Source organism: Leucopleurus acutus (genome assembly GCF_964270905.1).
Source record: "Leucopleurus acutus genome assembly, chromosome: 17".
Classification (NCBI taxonomy): Eukaryota; Metazoa; Chordata; class Mammalia; order Artiodactyla; family Delphinidae; genus Leucopleurus; species Leucopleurus acutus.
Window position 1 is genome coordinate 34,916,982 of NC_139159.1, and position 14,387 is coordinate 34,931,368.

Here is a 14,387-nt window from a genome sequence, read left to right on the forward strand (position 1 = left end):
GTGATGAAAACTCGCCTGACACACTGAATGACCTCGACCAAGCAGCTTTCTTTTACAGCCTCCATTTTCTTTTCTGTAAAATACTGTTGACAGGACATGTTCCACCTGCCTCATAGAAATGCGTTTATAAAGCACTTTGGAAAGCATGAAGCTTTCTTCAAAAGCAAGCAAGTATTTTAAATGTCATTATTATAGGACTCCTTAAAAGGAGCCTTTTTATGGTGGAAAGAAACCTTAGCTTATCAATTGTGCAACTCAACCACAGAAAATTTAAGGCAGAACATGCATGACACAATAATAATTCCAAATAAATCCTTCTAATAGTTAAGTAAAGAGAAGTCAAAATTCTTCTCTGGACTATTTTGATTTCATACAAAGGGCATCCCTTTAGAAGTTATGGAAGTTCAGATACAGAGCCTCAAACTCTAGATTGCAATGCGACATTTGTTTCTGAACTTCTGCTGCCAGTCTTGCTAACAGTTCACTTGCAATGTAATATATTACTGCATTTCATTTCTGGGCAAGAACATTATTTACTCACAGGAGAAATACTTTCCTGAGGAAAGACTGTCTTTGGAAACTTTCAAGGACATTTGAGAAATGCTTCAGCCCAAGCCACAAAATTATGAGCATGCTTTTGTGCCTCTCTGTTCCCAGGGCACCATTTTTAAAAACCTTTCATTTAAGTTTATTGCAAGCATCCATCTTCCCTTTCCAGAAAAACTAGCAATTAACACAACTTCATTGATTTCCAGTTTTCCTAGGTGTCATTTCATAATGCATATATTGTAAGCAGTTCACATCATCATTTTCATCGCTTTCAACATTTTCCATGTTGTCTCCCTACCTGAATTGTGACTTTTTGTATGGAAAGTTTTATTTATCACTTGCATCTTACTTTGAATAAATCTGAAATCAACATTCAGTATTATTTAAGTATTTTTATTTTCTTCATTATGTTTCTAACTTAGCAAACTATGGGTAAAAATGCCATGTAACAACAATATGTAATATTTACATAGAGCCCATGTAGTGAACATAGTCCTAAACTCTTACCAAATCCTCACCAGACCCTATAAAGTAGGTATTATTAACCTTGTCATTTGATAGATGAGAAAACTGATGCATAAAGTGGTTAAGTAACCTGTCTGAGGTCAGATAGCTAGTGATTACTTTCCCCATCACTGCCACTGTTTAGTTAATGCATCCTTCCCATCTCAGTTCAAATGCCACTGACACAAAGAAGCCTTTCTTTGACCTCCTGAAAATACTGGGTCTCGTTGCTTTTACAGCATCATATGTTTATTATTCATTTCACATATTTGTGTGATTATCTAATTATATTTGAACGTATTTTTCCTAAGGGTAACTCTAGTCCAGCTGTGCTTTCCAAATTATGAAATCTGGGACTACGTGGGCTATGTCTGTTTTGCTTATTACTGTACTTTCAGTATTTGGTGCATGGTAAGTATTCAGGAAATGTGCTGGATGGATGAATACAGGACTTTGTAAGAACAAATAAATAAATGACTGGATCAATAAATTTGGTTGATCATAACATAAACAACAGTGCCATGTTAAAATTTTTCTCTGGGTCTATACACAAACTCTTCTCAGACAGGGTTCCTGTTTGCTGTCCACACCACCAGTTGGAAGAGAAAAAAGCCAATCAAGGTCTGACTGTCATTATGTGTACAGGCTGAAGCTGATGCATTAGGTTGAGAGACAGGGTGATTTAGGAATAATTTTACTTCTGGCTGAACTATATATAGAACCAAGTCTTACGTAATAAAAAAAAATCTACTTTTAATATGTTTGTGTGAAGAATGAAATAGGAGCATCAAGCCCATTAATTGTGATATTTAATTATATCGTCCCATTTCCACATTCATTTCCATGAATTTGGATGCCTTTAGGTCAAGCTAACCCAAGCATTTACACCACCATGATAAATAGTGAAATATCACTGGACACACAGAAAGAAAACTTCCCAAATTTAGCAGAGAACACATTAGCATGAACTGGTAAATTTAACATTCAAGTTCATTGGCGCGCAGAGAACCAAGTGACTTTTGTTAAAGTAGGAAACTTTATGACTATGTGAGGAGATGAACATTGACAAAGTGCTCCCTATTTTAAAACCAGGACATTAGAAATATTTTAATGAATTTATTTTTTTGCATATCTGCCATCTAGGTGACAGTAAAACTCAATATTTATACATCAGATTTTTAAAACATTGTGCATATATACTGTATACTGCTACAGAATATAAGTTGCCCCAAAATCTCCAAGATACAATATGGAATCAAACAAACAAACAGAATGACAAGAAAAACCAACTGTAATATTTTGACACCTCTTAATTATTAAATAATTATGTTTCGAGAAATAGAAGTTTAAAAATTGTGCTCTGAAGAGTATTTAAAATATGAATGAACCTTCAAGATGGCAGAGGAGTAAGACGTGGAGATCACCTTCCTCTCCACAAATACATCAGAAATACATCTACATGTGGAACAACTACAGAACACCTACTGAACACTGGCAGAAGACCTCAGACTTCCCAAAAGGCAAGAAACTCCCCACGTACTTGGGTAGGGCAAAAGAAAAAAGAAAAAACAGACAAAAGAATAGGGATGGGACCTGCACCTTTGGGAGGGAGCTGTGAAGGAGGAAAAGTTTACACACACTATGAAGCCCCTTCACTGGTAGAGACAGGGAGCAGTGGGTGGGGGGAAGCTTTGGAGACACGGAGGAGAGCACAGCAACAGGGGTGCGAAAGGCAAAGCGGAGAGCATCCCGCACAGATCGGTGCTGACCAGCACTCACCAGCCTCAGAGGCTTCTCTGCTCACCTGCCAGGGCAGGTGGGGGCTGGGAGCTGAGGCTCGGGCTTCAGAGGTGAGATCCCAGGTAGAGGACTGGGGTTGGCTGTGTGAACACAGCCTGAAGGGGGCTAGTGTGCCACAGCTAGCTGGGAGGGAGTCCAGGAAAATGTCTGGATCTGCCTAAGAGGCAAGACACCACTGTTTCGGGGTGCACAAGAAGAGGGGATTAATAAAGCACTGCTGAAATGAGCTCCAGAGATGGGCGCGAGCCACGGGACCCCAGAAACAGGCATAAGATGCTAAGGCTGCTGCTGCAGCCACCAAGAATCCTGTGTGAAAGCACAAGCCACTGTCCACACTTCCCCTCCCGGGAGCCTTTGCAGCCCGCCATTGCCAGGGTCCCGAATTCCAGGGACAACTTCCGCGGGAGAACGCACGGCGTGCCTCAGGCTGGTGCAACATCACGCTGGCCTCTGCTGCGGCAGGCTCGCCCCGCACTCCGTACCCCACCCTGCCCCCGGCCTGAGTGAGCCAGAGCCCCTGAAGCAGCTGCTCCTTTAACCCTGTACTGTCTGGGTGAAGAAAAGACGCCCTCAGGTGACCTACACGCAGAGGCGGGGCCAAATCCAAAGCTGAGCCCCAGGAGCTGTGCGAACAAAGAAGAAAAAGGGAAATCTATCCCAGCAGTGGAATACCTGAATAGACAATGAATCATCCCAAAATTGAGGCGGTGGACGTTCTGTGATTTTTGTCTGTATAGCTTTGCTTATACCATTTGTCCTATGGTTCTGTCTGTACGTCTTTTGTTTTTTAGTATAGTTTATAGGGCTTGTTATCATTCGTGGACTTCTTTTTTGGTTTGGTTGCTCTCTTCTTTCTTTCTTTTTTAAATTACTTTTTAATTTTTAAAAATTTTTAATATTTTTTTATTTTTTATTTTAATAACTTTATTTTATTTATTTTTTACTTTCTTTCTTTTTTTCTCCCTTTTGTTCTGAGCCATGTGGCTGACAGGGTCTGGGTGCTCTGTAGGGTGTCAGGCCTGTGCCTCTGAGGCAGGAGAGCCAAGTTCAGGACATTGGTCCACGAGAGACCCCCCCCAGCACCACATAATATCAAAAGGCGAAAGCTCTCCCAGAGATCTCCATCTAAACGCTAACACCCAGCTCCACTCAACGACCAGCAAGCTACAGTGCTGGAAACCCTATGCCAAACAACTAGCAAGAGAGGAACATAACTCCACCCATTAGCACACAGGCTGCCTAAAATCATAATAAGGTCACAGACACCCCAAAACACACCACAGGATGCGGTCCTGCCCACCTGAAAGACAAGATGCAGCCTCATCCACCAGAACACAGGCACCACTCCCATCCACCAAGAAGCCTACACAACCCACTGAACCTACCTTAGCCATTGGGGGCAGACACCAAAAACAGCAGGAACTACGAACCTGCAGCCTGCAAAAAGGAGACCCCAAACACAGTAAGTTAAGTAAAATGAGAATACAGAGACATACACAGCAGATGAAGGAACAAGGAAAAAACCCACCAGACCAAACAAATGAGGAGGAAATAGGCAGTCCACCTGAAAAAGAACTCAGAGTAATCATAGTAAAGATGAACCAAAAGCTTGGAAACAGAATGGAGAAAATACAATAAACGCTTAACAAGGACCTAGAAGAACTAAGGAGCAAACAAATAATGATGAAGAACACAATAAATGAAATTAAAAATTCTCTGTAAGGAATCAATAGCAGAATAACTGAGGCAGAAGAACAGAAAAGTGACCTGGAAGATAAAAGGGTAGAAATAACTACTGCAGAGCAGAATAAAGAAAAAAGAATAAAAAGAATTGAGGACAGTCTCAGAGACCTCTGGGACAACACTAAACACACCAACAGTAGAATTATAGGGGTCGCAGAAGACGAAGAGAAAAAGAAAGGGACTGAGAAAATATTTGAGGAGAATACAGTTGGAAACTTCCCTTATATGGGAAAGGAAATAGGCATTCAAGTCCAGGAAGCGCAGACAGTGCCATACAGGAAACATCCAAGGAGAAACATGCCAAGACACATATTAATCAAACTATCAAAAATTAAATACAAAGAAAAAATATTAAAAGCAGCAAGGGAAAACAACAAATAACATACAAGGGAATCCCCATAAGGTTAACAACTGACCTTTCAGCAGAAACTCTGCAAGCCAGAAGGGAGTGGCAAGACATATTCAAAGTGATGAAAGGGAAAAACCTACAACCAAGATAATTCTACCCAGCAAGGATCTCATTCAGATTCGACGGAGAAATTAAAACCTTTACAGACAAGCCAAGGCTAAGAGAATTCAGCACGACAAAACCAGCTTTACTACAAATGCTAAAGGAAATTCTCTAGATAGGAAACATAAGAGAAGGAAAAAACCTCCAATAACAACCCCAAAAGAATTAAGAAAATGGGAATAGGAACATACATATCAATAACTACCTTAATGTAAATGAATTAAATGCTCCAACCAAAGGACATAGACTGGCTGAATGGACAGAAAAACAAGACCCCTATATATGCTGTCTACAAAGGAACCACTTCAGACACATACTAGGGACACATACAGACTGAAAGTGAGGGGATGGAAAAAGATATTCCATGCAAATGGATATCAAAAGAAAGCTGGAATAGCAATTCTCATATCAGACAAAATAGACTTTAAAATAAAGACTATTACAAGAGACAAAGAAGGACACTACATAATGATCAAGGGATCGATCCAAGAAGAAGATATAACAATTGTAAATATTTACACACCTAAAACAGGAGCACCTCAATACATAAGGCAAATGCTAACAGCCATAGAAGGGGAAATCAACAGTAACACAATCATAGGAGGGGACTTTAACACCCCACTTTCACCAAAGGACAGATCATCCAAAATGAAAATAAATAAGGAACCACAAGCTTTAAATGACACATTAAACAAGATGGACTTAATTGATATTTATAGAACATTCCATCCATAAAGAACAGAATACAGTTTCTTCTCAAGTGCTCATGGAACATTCTCCAGGATAGATCATATATTGACTTGTCACAAGTCAAGCCCTGGTAAATGTACGAAAATTAAAATCGTATCAAGTACCTATTCTGACCATAATGCTACAAGACTAGATATCAATTACAGGGAAAAAACTGTAAAAAATACAAAAACATGGAGGCTAAACAATATGTTACTAAATTACAAAGAGATCACTGAAGAAATCAAAAAATACCTAGAAACGAATGACAATGAAAACACGATGACGCAAAACCTACGGGATGCTGCAAAAGCAGTTGTAAGAGGGCAGTTTATAGCAATACAAGCCTACCTCAAGAAGGAAGAAACAACTCAAATAAACAATCTAACCTTACACTTAAAGCAAATAGGGAAAGAAGAACAAAAAAAACCCCAAAGTTAGCAGAAGGAAAGAAATCATAAAAATCATATCAGAAATAAATGAAAAACAAATGAAGGAAACGAGAGCAAAAATCAATAAAACTAAAAGCTGGTTCTTTGAGAAGATAAACAAAATTGATAAACCATTAGCCAGACTCATTAAGAAAAAAAGGAAGAAGACTCAAATCAATAGAATTAGAAATGAAAAAGGAGAAGTAACAAGAGACACTGCAGAAATACAATGGATCATGAGAGATCACTACAAGCAACGCTATGCCAATAAAATGGACAACCTGGAAGAAACACACAAATGCACAACCTTCTGAGACTGAACCAGGAAGAAATAGAAAATATAAAGACACCAATCAGAAGCACTGAAATAGAGACTGTGATTAAAAATCTTCCAACAAACAAAAGCCCAGGACCAGATGGTTTCACAGGCGAGTTCTAGCAAACATTTAGAGAAGAGCTAACACCTATCCTTCTCAAACTCTTCCAAAATATAGCAGAGGGAGAAACATTCCCAAACTCATTCTACGAGGCCACCATCACCCTGATACCAAAACCAGACAAAGATGTCACAAAGAAAGAAAACTACAGACCAATATCACTGATGAACATAGATGCAAAAATCCTCAACAAAATACCAGCAAACAGAATCCAACAGCACATTAAAAGGATCCTACACCATGATCAAGTGGGGTTTATCCCAGGAATGAAAGCATTCTTCAATATATGCAAATCAATCAATGTGATAAACCATATTAACAAATAGAAGGAGAAAAACCATATGATCATCTGAATAGATGCAGGAAAAGCTTTCCACAAAATTCAACACCCATTTACGATAAAAACCCTCCAGAAAGTAGGCATAGAGGGAACTTGCCTCAACATAATAAAGGCCATATATGACAAACCCAGAGCCAACACCATTTTCAATGGTGAAAAACTGAAACCATTTCCTCTAAGATGAGGAACAAGACAAGGTTGTTCACTCTCACCACTATTATTCAACATAGTTTTGGAAGTTCTAGCCACAGAAATCAGAGAAGAAAAAGAAATAAAAGGAATCCGAATTGGAAAAGAACAAGTAAAGCTGTCACTGTTTGCAGATGACATGATACTATACATAGAGAATCCTAAAGATGCTACCAGAACACTACTAGAGCTAATCAATGAATTTGGTTATATAGCAGGATACAAAATAAATGAACAGAAATCTCTTGCATTCCTATACACTAATAATGAAAAATCTGAAACACAAATTAAGGAAACACTCCCATTTAACACTGCAACAAAAAGAATAAAATACCTAGGAATAAACCTACCTAAGGAGACAAAAGACCTTTATGCAGAAAACGGTAAGACACTGAGGAAAGAAATTAAACATGATACAAACAGATGGAGAGATATACCATGTTCTTGGATTGAAGAATCAACATTGTGAAAATGGCAATACTACCCACAGCAATCTACAGATTCAATGCAATACCTATTCAACTACCAACGGCATTTTTCACAGAATTAGAACAAAAAATTTCACAATTTGTATGGAAACACAAAAGACCCTGAATACCCAAAGCAATCTTGAGAAAGAAAAACAGAGCTAGAGGAATTACGCTCCCAGGCCTCAGACTATATTACAAAGGTACACTAACCAAGACAGTATGGTACTGGCACAAAGACAGAAATATACATCAATGGAACAGGATAGAAAGCCCAGAGAGAAACCCACGCACATATGGTCACCTTATTTTTCATAAAGGAGGCAAGAATATACAATGGAGAAAAGACAGCCTCTTCAATAATGGTGCTGGGAAAACTGGACAGCTACATTTAAAAGAATGAAATTAGAACACTCCCTAACACCATACACAAAAATAAACTCCAAATGGATTAAAGACCTAAAGGTAAGACCAGATGCTATAAAATTCTTAGAGGAAAACATAGGCAGAATACTCTATGACATAAATCACAGCAAGATCCTTTTTGACCCACCTCCTAGAGAAATGGAAATAAAAACAAAAATAAACAAATGGGACCTAATGAAACTTCAAAGCTTTTGCACAGCAAAGGAAACCATAAACAAGATGAAAAGACAATCCTGAGAATGGGAGAAAATATTTGCAAATGAAGAAACTGACAAAGTATTAATCTCAAAATATACAAGCAGCTCATGCAGCTCAATATCAAAAAAACAAACAAGCCAATCCCAAAATGGGCAGAAGCCCTAAACAGACATTTCTCCAAAGAAAATATACAGATTGACAACAAACCCATGAAAGGATGTTCAACATCACTAATCATTAGAGAAATGCAAATCAAAAGTGCAATGAGGTATCACCTCACACCGGTCAGAATGGCCATCATCAAAAAAATCTACAAACAATAAATGCTGGAGAGGGTGTGGAGAAAAGGGAACACTCTTGTACTGTTGGTGGAAATGTAAATTGATACAGTCACTATGGAGAACCGTATGTCGGGTCCTTAAAAAACTAAAAATAGGACTACCATACGACCCAGCAATCCCACTGCTGGGCATATACCCTGAAAAATCATCATTCAAAAAGAGACATGTACCAGAATGTTCTTTGAAGCTCTATTTACAATAGCCAGGACATGGAAGTGTCCAGCGACAGATGAATGGATAATGAAGATGTGAGACATATATACAATGGAATATTACTCAGCTGTAAAAAGAAACGAAATTGAGTTATTCATGGTGAGGTGGATGGACCTAGAGTCTGTCATACAAAGTGAAGTAAGTCAGAAAGAGAAAAACAAATCCCATATGCTAACACATATATATGGAATCTAAGAAAAAGAAAGAAAGAAAGAAAAAATGGTTCTGAAGAACCTAGGTGCAGGACAGGAATAAATACGCAGACATAGAGAATGGACTTGAGGACACGCGGAGGGGGAAGGGTAAGCTGGGACAAAGAGAGAGTGGCATGGACATATATACACTACCAAATGTAAAATAGACAGCTAGTGGGAAGTAGCCACATAGCACAGGGAGATCAGCTCAGTGCTTTGTGACCACCTAGAGGGGTGGGATAGGGAGGGTGGGAGGGAGACGCAAGAGGGAGGAGATGTGGGGATATATGTATATGTATAGCTGATTCACTTTGTTATAAAGCAGAAACTAACACACCATTGTAAAGCAATTATACGCCAATAAAGATATTTAAAAATAATAAATAAATAAATAAAATGTGAATGACTGTTTTACATGTGATTCATCCCAAAATCATAAAAGTGCAATTCTCCATTGTATATGTTTAAGAATATATTCATGATGCTGACTAAGGTCCTCATATGACTGTGGCTTTGGTCTTGAAACATGTAGAAATTTTTTCTTGAATTTCTATCAAACACAACTACCCAGCTGCCATTAACAAGTGATGTGCAAAGTCAGAGAGGGTCAACGCTTGTAGGATTAGGTAGGATTAGGGAAAATTTTCTCCATTCTGTGAAGTGTCAATGTCATTTATTGAACACCCACTAAGTGTAAAACAGGGCAGGATACTAAAATACTGAAAAAATGGACAACATATACTTTAAGTCTTCAAAGAGGTGATACTGACATTAAAACATGTGAAAATAACCAACAAAATGAAGAGTGCTATACTATCATTTTAGATAACAAATATGTGAGTTAAAATACATTTCTATGTGATCAAATATAAGCTGTTATTATTAAGGATTGACAACTATATTTGTATTGAGGAGAACTGTATTGAAGCAGCCTATGAACTTATTAATGGTTTATTGATTGATTGACTCATAGATCTTGGAAAGCAAAAATTTTCTTAAGGTCAAGTTGTAAAGGTAGGAAAGTAAAGACCATGTAGGATTTAGGATTGTGAAGAATTTGAAAGACTTCCTAGGCAGATGAAATAGGAATATATTGGAATATAAGGAAAAGAACTTGTACTCCAGATAAGTGAATGCAGTTGGGTGAATGGTATTTGCTGTATGAAAGAAGTGGGGAGAACTACTGGAACTGGATTTTGGTGGATTAGAGTATGAGTATCTTGAATGCCAAGCTAGGGGATTGAGATTCCACCTGGCAGGCTGTTTTTGAAGGATGGCATGCCCAGGAAGCCAGGGCTGAGTAGTTCATTGCTAGTCATAGTCAGGGACTCAATCATTCAGCCTGGTTGTCTGATTTTTCTACTGCAGGAAATTCATCTGATGAAAGGTTGGGTGGAAGACTGTGACGGGTTGAAGACCACTTATCCTTACCCTTACTACTAAAATCACTAAAATGCTAAACCTTTAATGGAACAGCCTTCTGGCTTGACTAGGAACACTACTTCACAAAGAAAGGATGAAACCAAAAGGTTTATCCAACTCAGACCTAGAAGTGGGGAGAATGGTGGGAAGGCTGCAAATAGTCAATCATTTAATACTGAATGGAGAATTAAGTACTCTAGAAATAACCTTTGGAGAAAAGTAAGAACAGAAAAGATAAGATTTGGAACACTCATTATTATTCCTGTTTTCATATAACAGAGTTTCTTGTCATCCAACTATTCGTTATCTACATCCTAATTTTAAGGTGTCTATAGATTCCAGCCCTTCTAAGTCAGCAAACTGCTCATCCTGTTTCAGCAAATTACTCACTGATGGATTCATAACATAAACATAATACCGTATAATAGAAATAAAATTCAAATCAACTTTAAAGTGAAATTCTGAATTTTAAAGATATAATATCATGAAGCCATTGTAAATAATACCAGAGATCTGCTGGGTTAAACATACAAAGCCACTGATAAATGAGGATGTGTAGTTAACAATTTAAAAAAGAGATACAATAGAAGTAAAAGAAAAAACAATTGAGTATCAAATAATTAAGAGAAGGCCTTGGAAAACTTAAATTTTTACCAGAATTAGCCTGCTTGAGCTGCTAACATTGAACATGCAGGGAAGGACAGTTTACTGTCCCATAAACCAGTTTTGCTGAAATAATCACTCAAAACAAAATGTAATTCTTTTTTTTTAATTGTAGCACTTGTGCTTAATTAAAATTTAACCTAAATTTTACTGGCTATAAGAGAAAATATACTGGATTCGTTTATATAATAACATATTTTGACATAAATTTCAAATGAAAATTATTTTCAAATGTATTTTCAATTACTCTTCAGTCACTATTTACAGATGATTTTAAGTATATGGATTTTTTTTTTCATGTACAAATCATCCTTGAAAAATAAGGATTCTTTTACTTGAGTAGGACTTATCTTAATCCAGAGATCAGATCTAGGTCCAATAGACAAAATTTTAAAACTTAAAATTTTCTAAGAGTAAAAGGCACTTAAAAGGTTAAAACCTCCTAACAGACCAGCATTCCGACTATAGAATCAGCTGATTTATGGGTAGTGAGCATTTTGTTATCAAAATACTCATCCACAGCTGAGTGAGCCTATAGCATGGATACATGGTAGATTTCTGTACCAGAAATTGGATGAGCTTGTGTGTGGATCTCCTTCCAAATGCTAAGATTTCAAGGGCTTAACTGAGACCAGAACAGCATTTTCCAAAGTTGCTAGAAACAAAGAGTCCTTTAAAATGTTCCACTGACAAAGGGTTGTAGAGCCAAATAAAGTTTAAAAACACTTCAGACCAAACTCTACTTAACAGTGAAATTCACAGAGCACATTATAGCTCATTCCACATCTCAAAAGTCCTCCAGTCACGAAACATGTTTAAATTTCCTGAACCCAGGATTTCTCAAGTTTATTTTACTACAAAATCCTTTTTCTTACTTTTTTTTTCTTTTTTGTTGACTTCACATTCACTAATGTCCCAAGGGAGCATAGGTGCTATTCAAAAATATTTAACAAACTTCAAGTGAAGGCACTAAACAATCAGAAGGCTGTCTGACTAATTAGACTGACCATAAAACTAGTGTTCCTTGGATCACTATTTAGAGGAAAAATCTGGTTTAAAACTGAGATCTTAATTGATAATCTACTGCCATCAATCTGCAAAGTTGCCTTAATTAGTAGGGTTTTTTTTTTTTCTTTTTTTGGGTTACAGTTGCTGGACTTAAAATGTAGCTGATATAATGTAAATCATTTCAAAAAGGTCAAATGTATGATGTCACATGTTCTCTAGCATCAAATCCATTTCACTAAGTCTAAAATAATCTCTTTCAAGTGACGCAATATTTTTTTAACCCTGGAAGGTTCGGTTCTAACCTTAAAATAACTTAAAGACACTTTTCAAAACTAAACTAAAAATTGAAAAAATAAATAATAAGTAGAAAAAGGTAAGAGCTAAAGTAAGAGACATTTTCACTGGCCATTAAAAAAATTCTCTTCTTAAATCTGATTTTTAAAAATTAATAGAAAAGACTGGCAATTAACTTATTTTCCCTGGTGACTACTGCCTGTTTGGGGTGATACAAACATTTACCTAGATAACTGTGCTTTAGGAGTAATAAGATTTATATTTTTGGTCTCTGTCCCAGTTTCTGCCACAGTTTCTAAAACCCTTGGGATTTCCTAAGTGATGAGATGATAATGGTGCCTTTTGTTATGTTAACAAGGTGATCTTTGGAAAGCACCTAAGGATGGGAGCGGGGCAGCCTGTGGAGCCAAACTTGTGATTAGAGGTTGGAACTTTCAGTCCCACCCCCTTGACCTCAGGGCAGGGAAGAGCCACTCAAGATTGAGCTCAATCGCCCATGGCCAATGAGTCATTCAGTCACGCCTGTGTACTGAAGCCTCCATAAACCCCCAACTACAGGGTTCAGGGAGCTTCCCAGTTGGTGAGCACATGGAGATTTGGGGAGAGTGGGCTCCATGCTTTCTCCCCATACCTCGTCCTATACATGTTTTCTATCTGGCTGTTGCTGAGTTTTATCATTTTATAATACACCGGTTAATCTAGTTAATAGAATATTTCTGTGAGTTCTATGAGTCACTTGAGCAAATTAATTAAAGCTAAGAAGGGGGTCGTTGGAACCTCTGATCTGTGGTACAAGGGTCAGAAGCACAGGTGACAACATATACTTGGTGACTGGCACCTGAAGTGGGTGTGTGCATTCCTGCTGGACTGAGCCCTTCACATGTGAGATCTGATGCTATCTACAGGTAGAAAGTGCCAGAATTGAGTTGAATTATAGGACACCCAGCCGTTTGAGCACTGCTACGCTCTCTCATTGGAAATGGGGTGCTCAGGACCACTTAATGCTTTCCAGGCTCTGGCTTCTGTGAATTCATGACAACAGTAACCTCTGAAACATACACGTGTACCTTTGCCACAAAAAACTTCTGATAGACACAAAAGAAATTAATAAAAGTTGCTAAGAAAGGGGGTAAGGGACCTAACGTTGGTTGGATGAGGGGGAAAAATATTCCAGAAGGAATTACTACTACTATTTACCTTTTGATAGTATGTGATTTTTAAATATGTGATCTCATTAGATTTTCCAAATACAAATAAACAAGATTATCATTTTTTTAAAAAAATGCTGAAGAAAATGTAGTTTTACATACTTCAGAAAAAAGAAAATTGAGGGAGGATTTGATTATAGTGTTCAGTAGGCCAGGAAATGTGAATAAAGAAAGAATTACTACAAAGGGGCCAGAAAAATGATTTAGGAGACAAGACTTTAGGAGACACTTTCTGATAAGCATAGCAGTAACTCTTCCCATTTCCTTTGTTTTTGGCAACGAATGCTTAAAGGCTCCTGTGAGAGGGCTACAAGGGGACTAGTGTCCACATCAAGTGGATAGCTTAGATCCTGATACCAACTACTGGAAATTATCCAGGGCCCAGGAAAGAAGTACTGGTAAGCTGCAGTTGCCAGCATGGTGCTTGGTAGATGTAAATATTTGTGGGTCTGCTAAATTAACGGTAAGACTATAATTCATAATATCTTGCACACAAACTAGATTGGTAAGTTTTCAGTGGATGACTTTATTACCATTCCGAACTCAGTTAGATGGAACAGTACTCCTCAATGATTGAGAAATCAATCTTCCTCAACCTTCATGTATCACCATCTGCAAACACTGCTCTCTGTCACAGATTACCTGCCTTTAGCTATGGATGAGACAGTGAGATGCATTTCATTCTCCTCTTCCTGGACACACAGAACAATGACCTTTTCT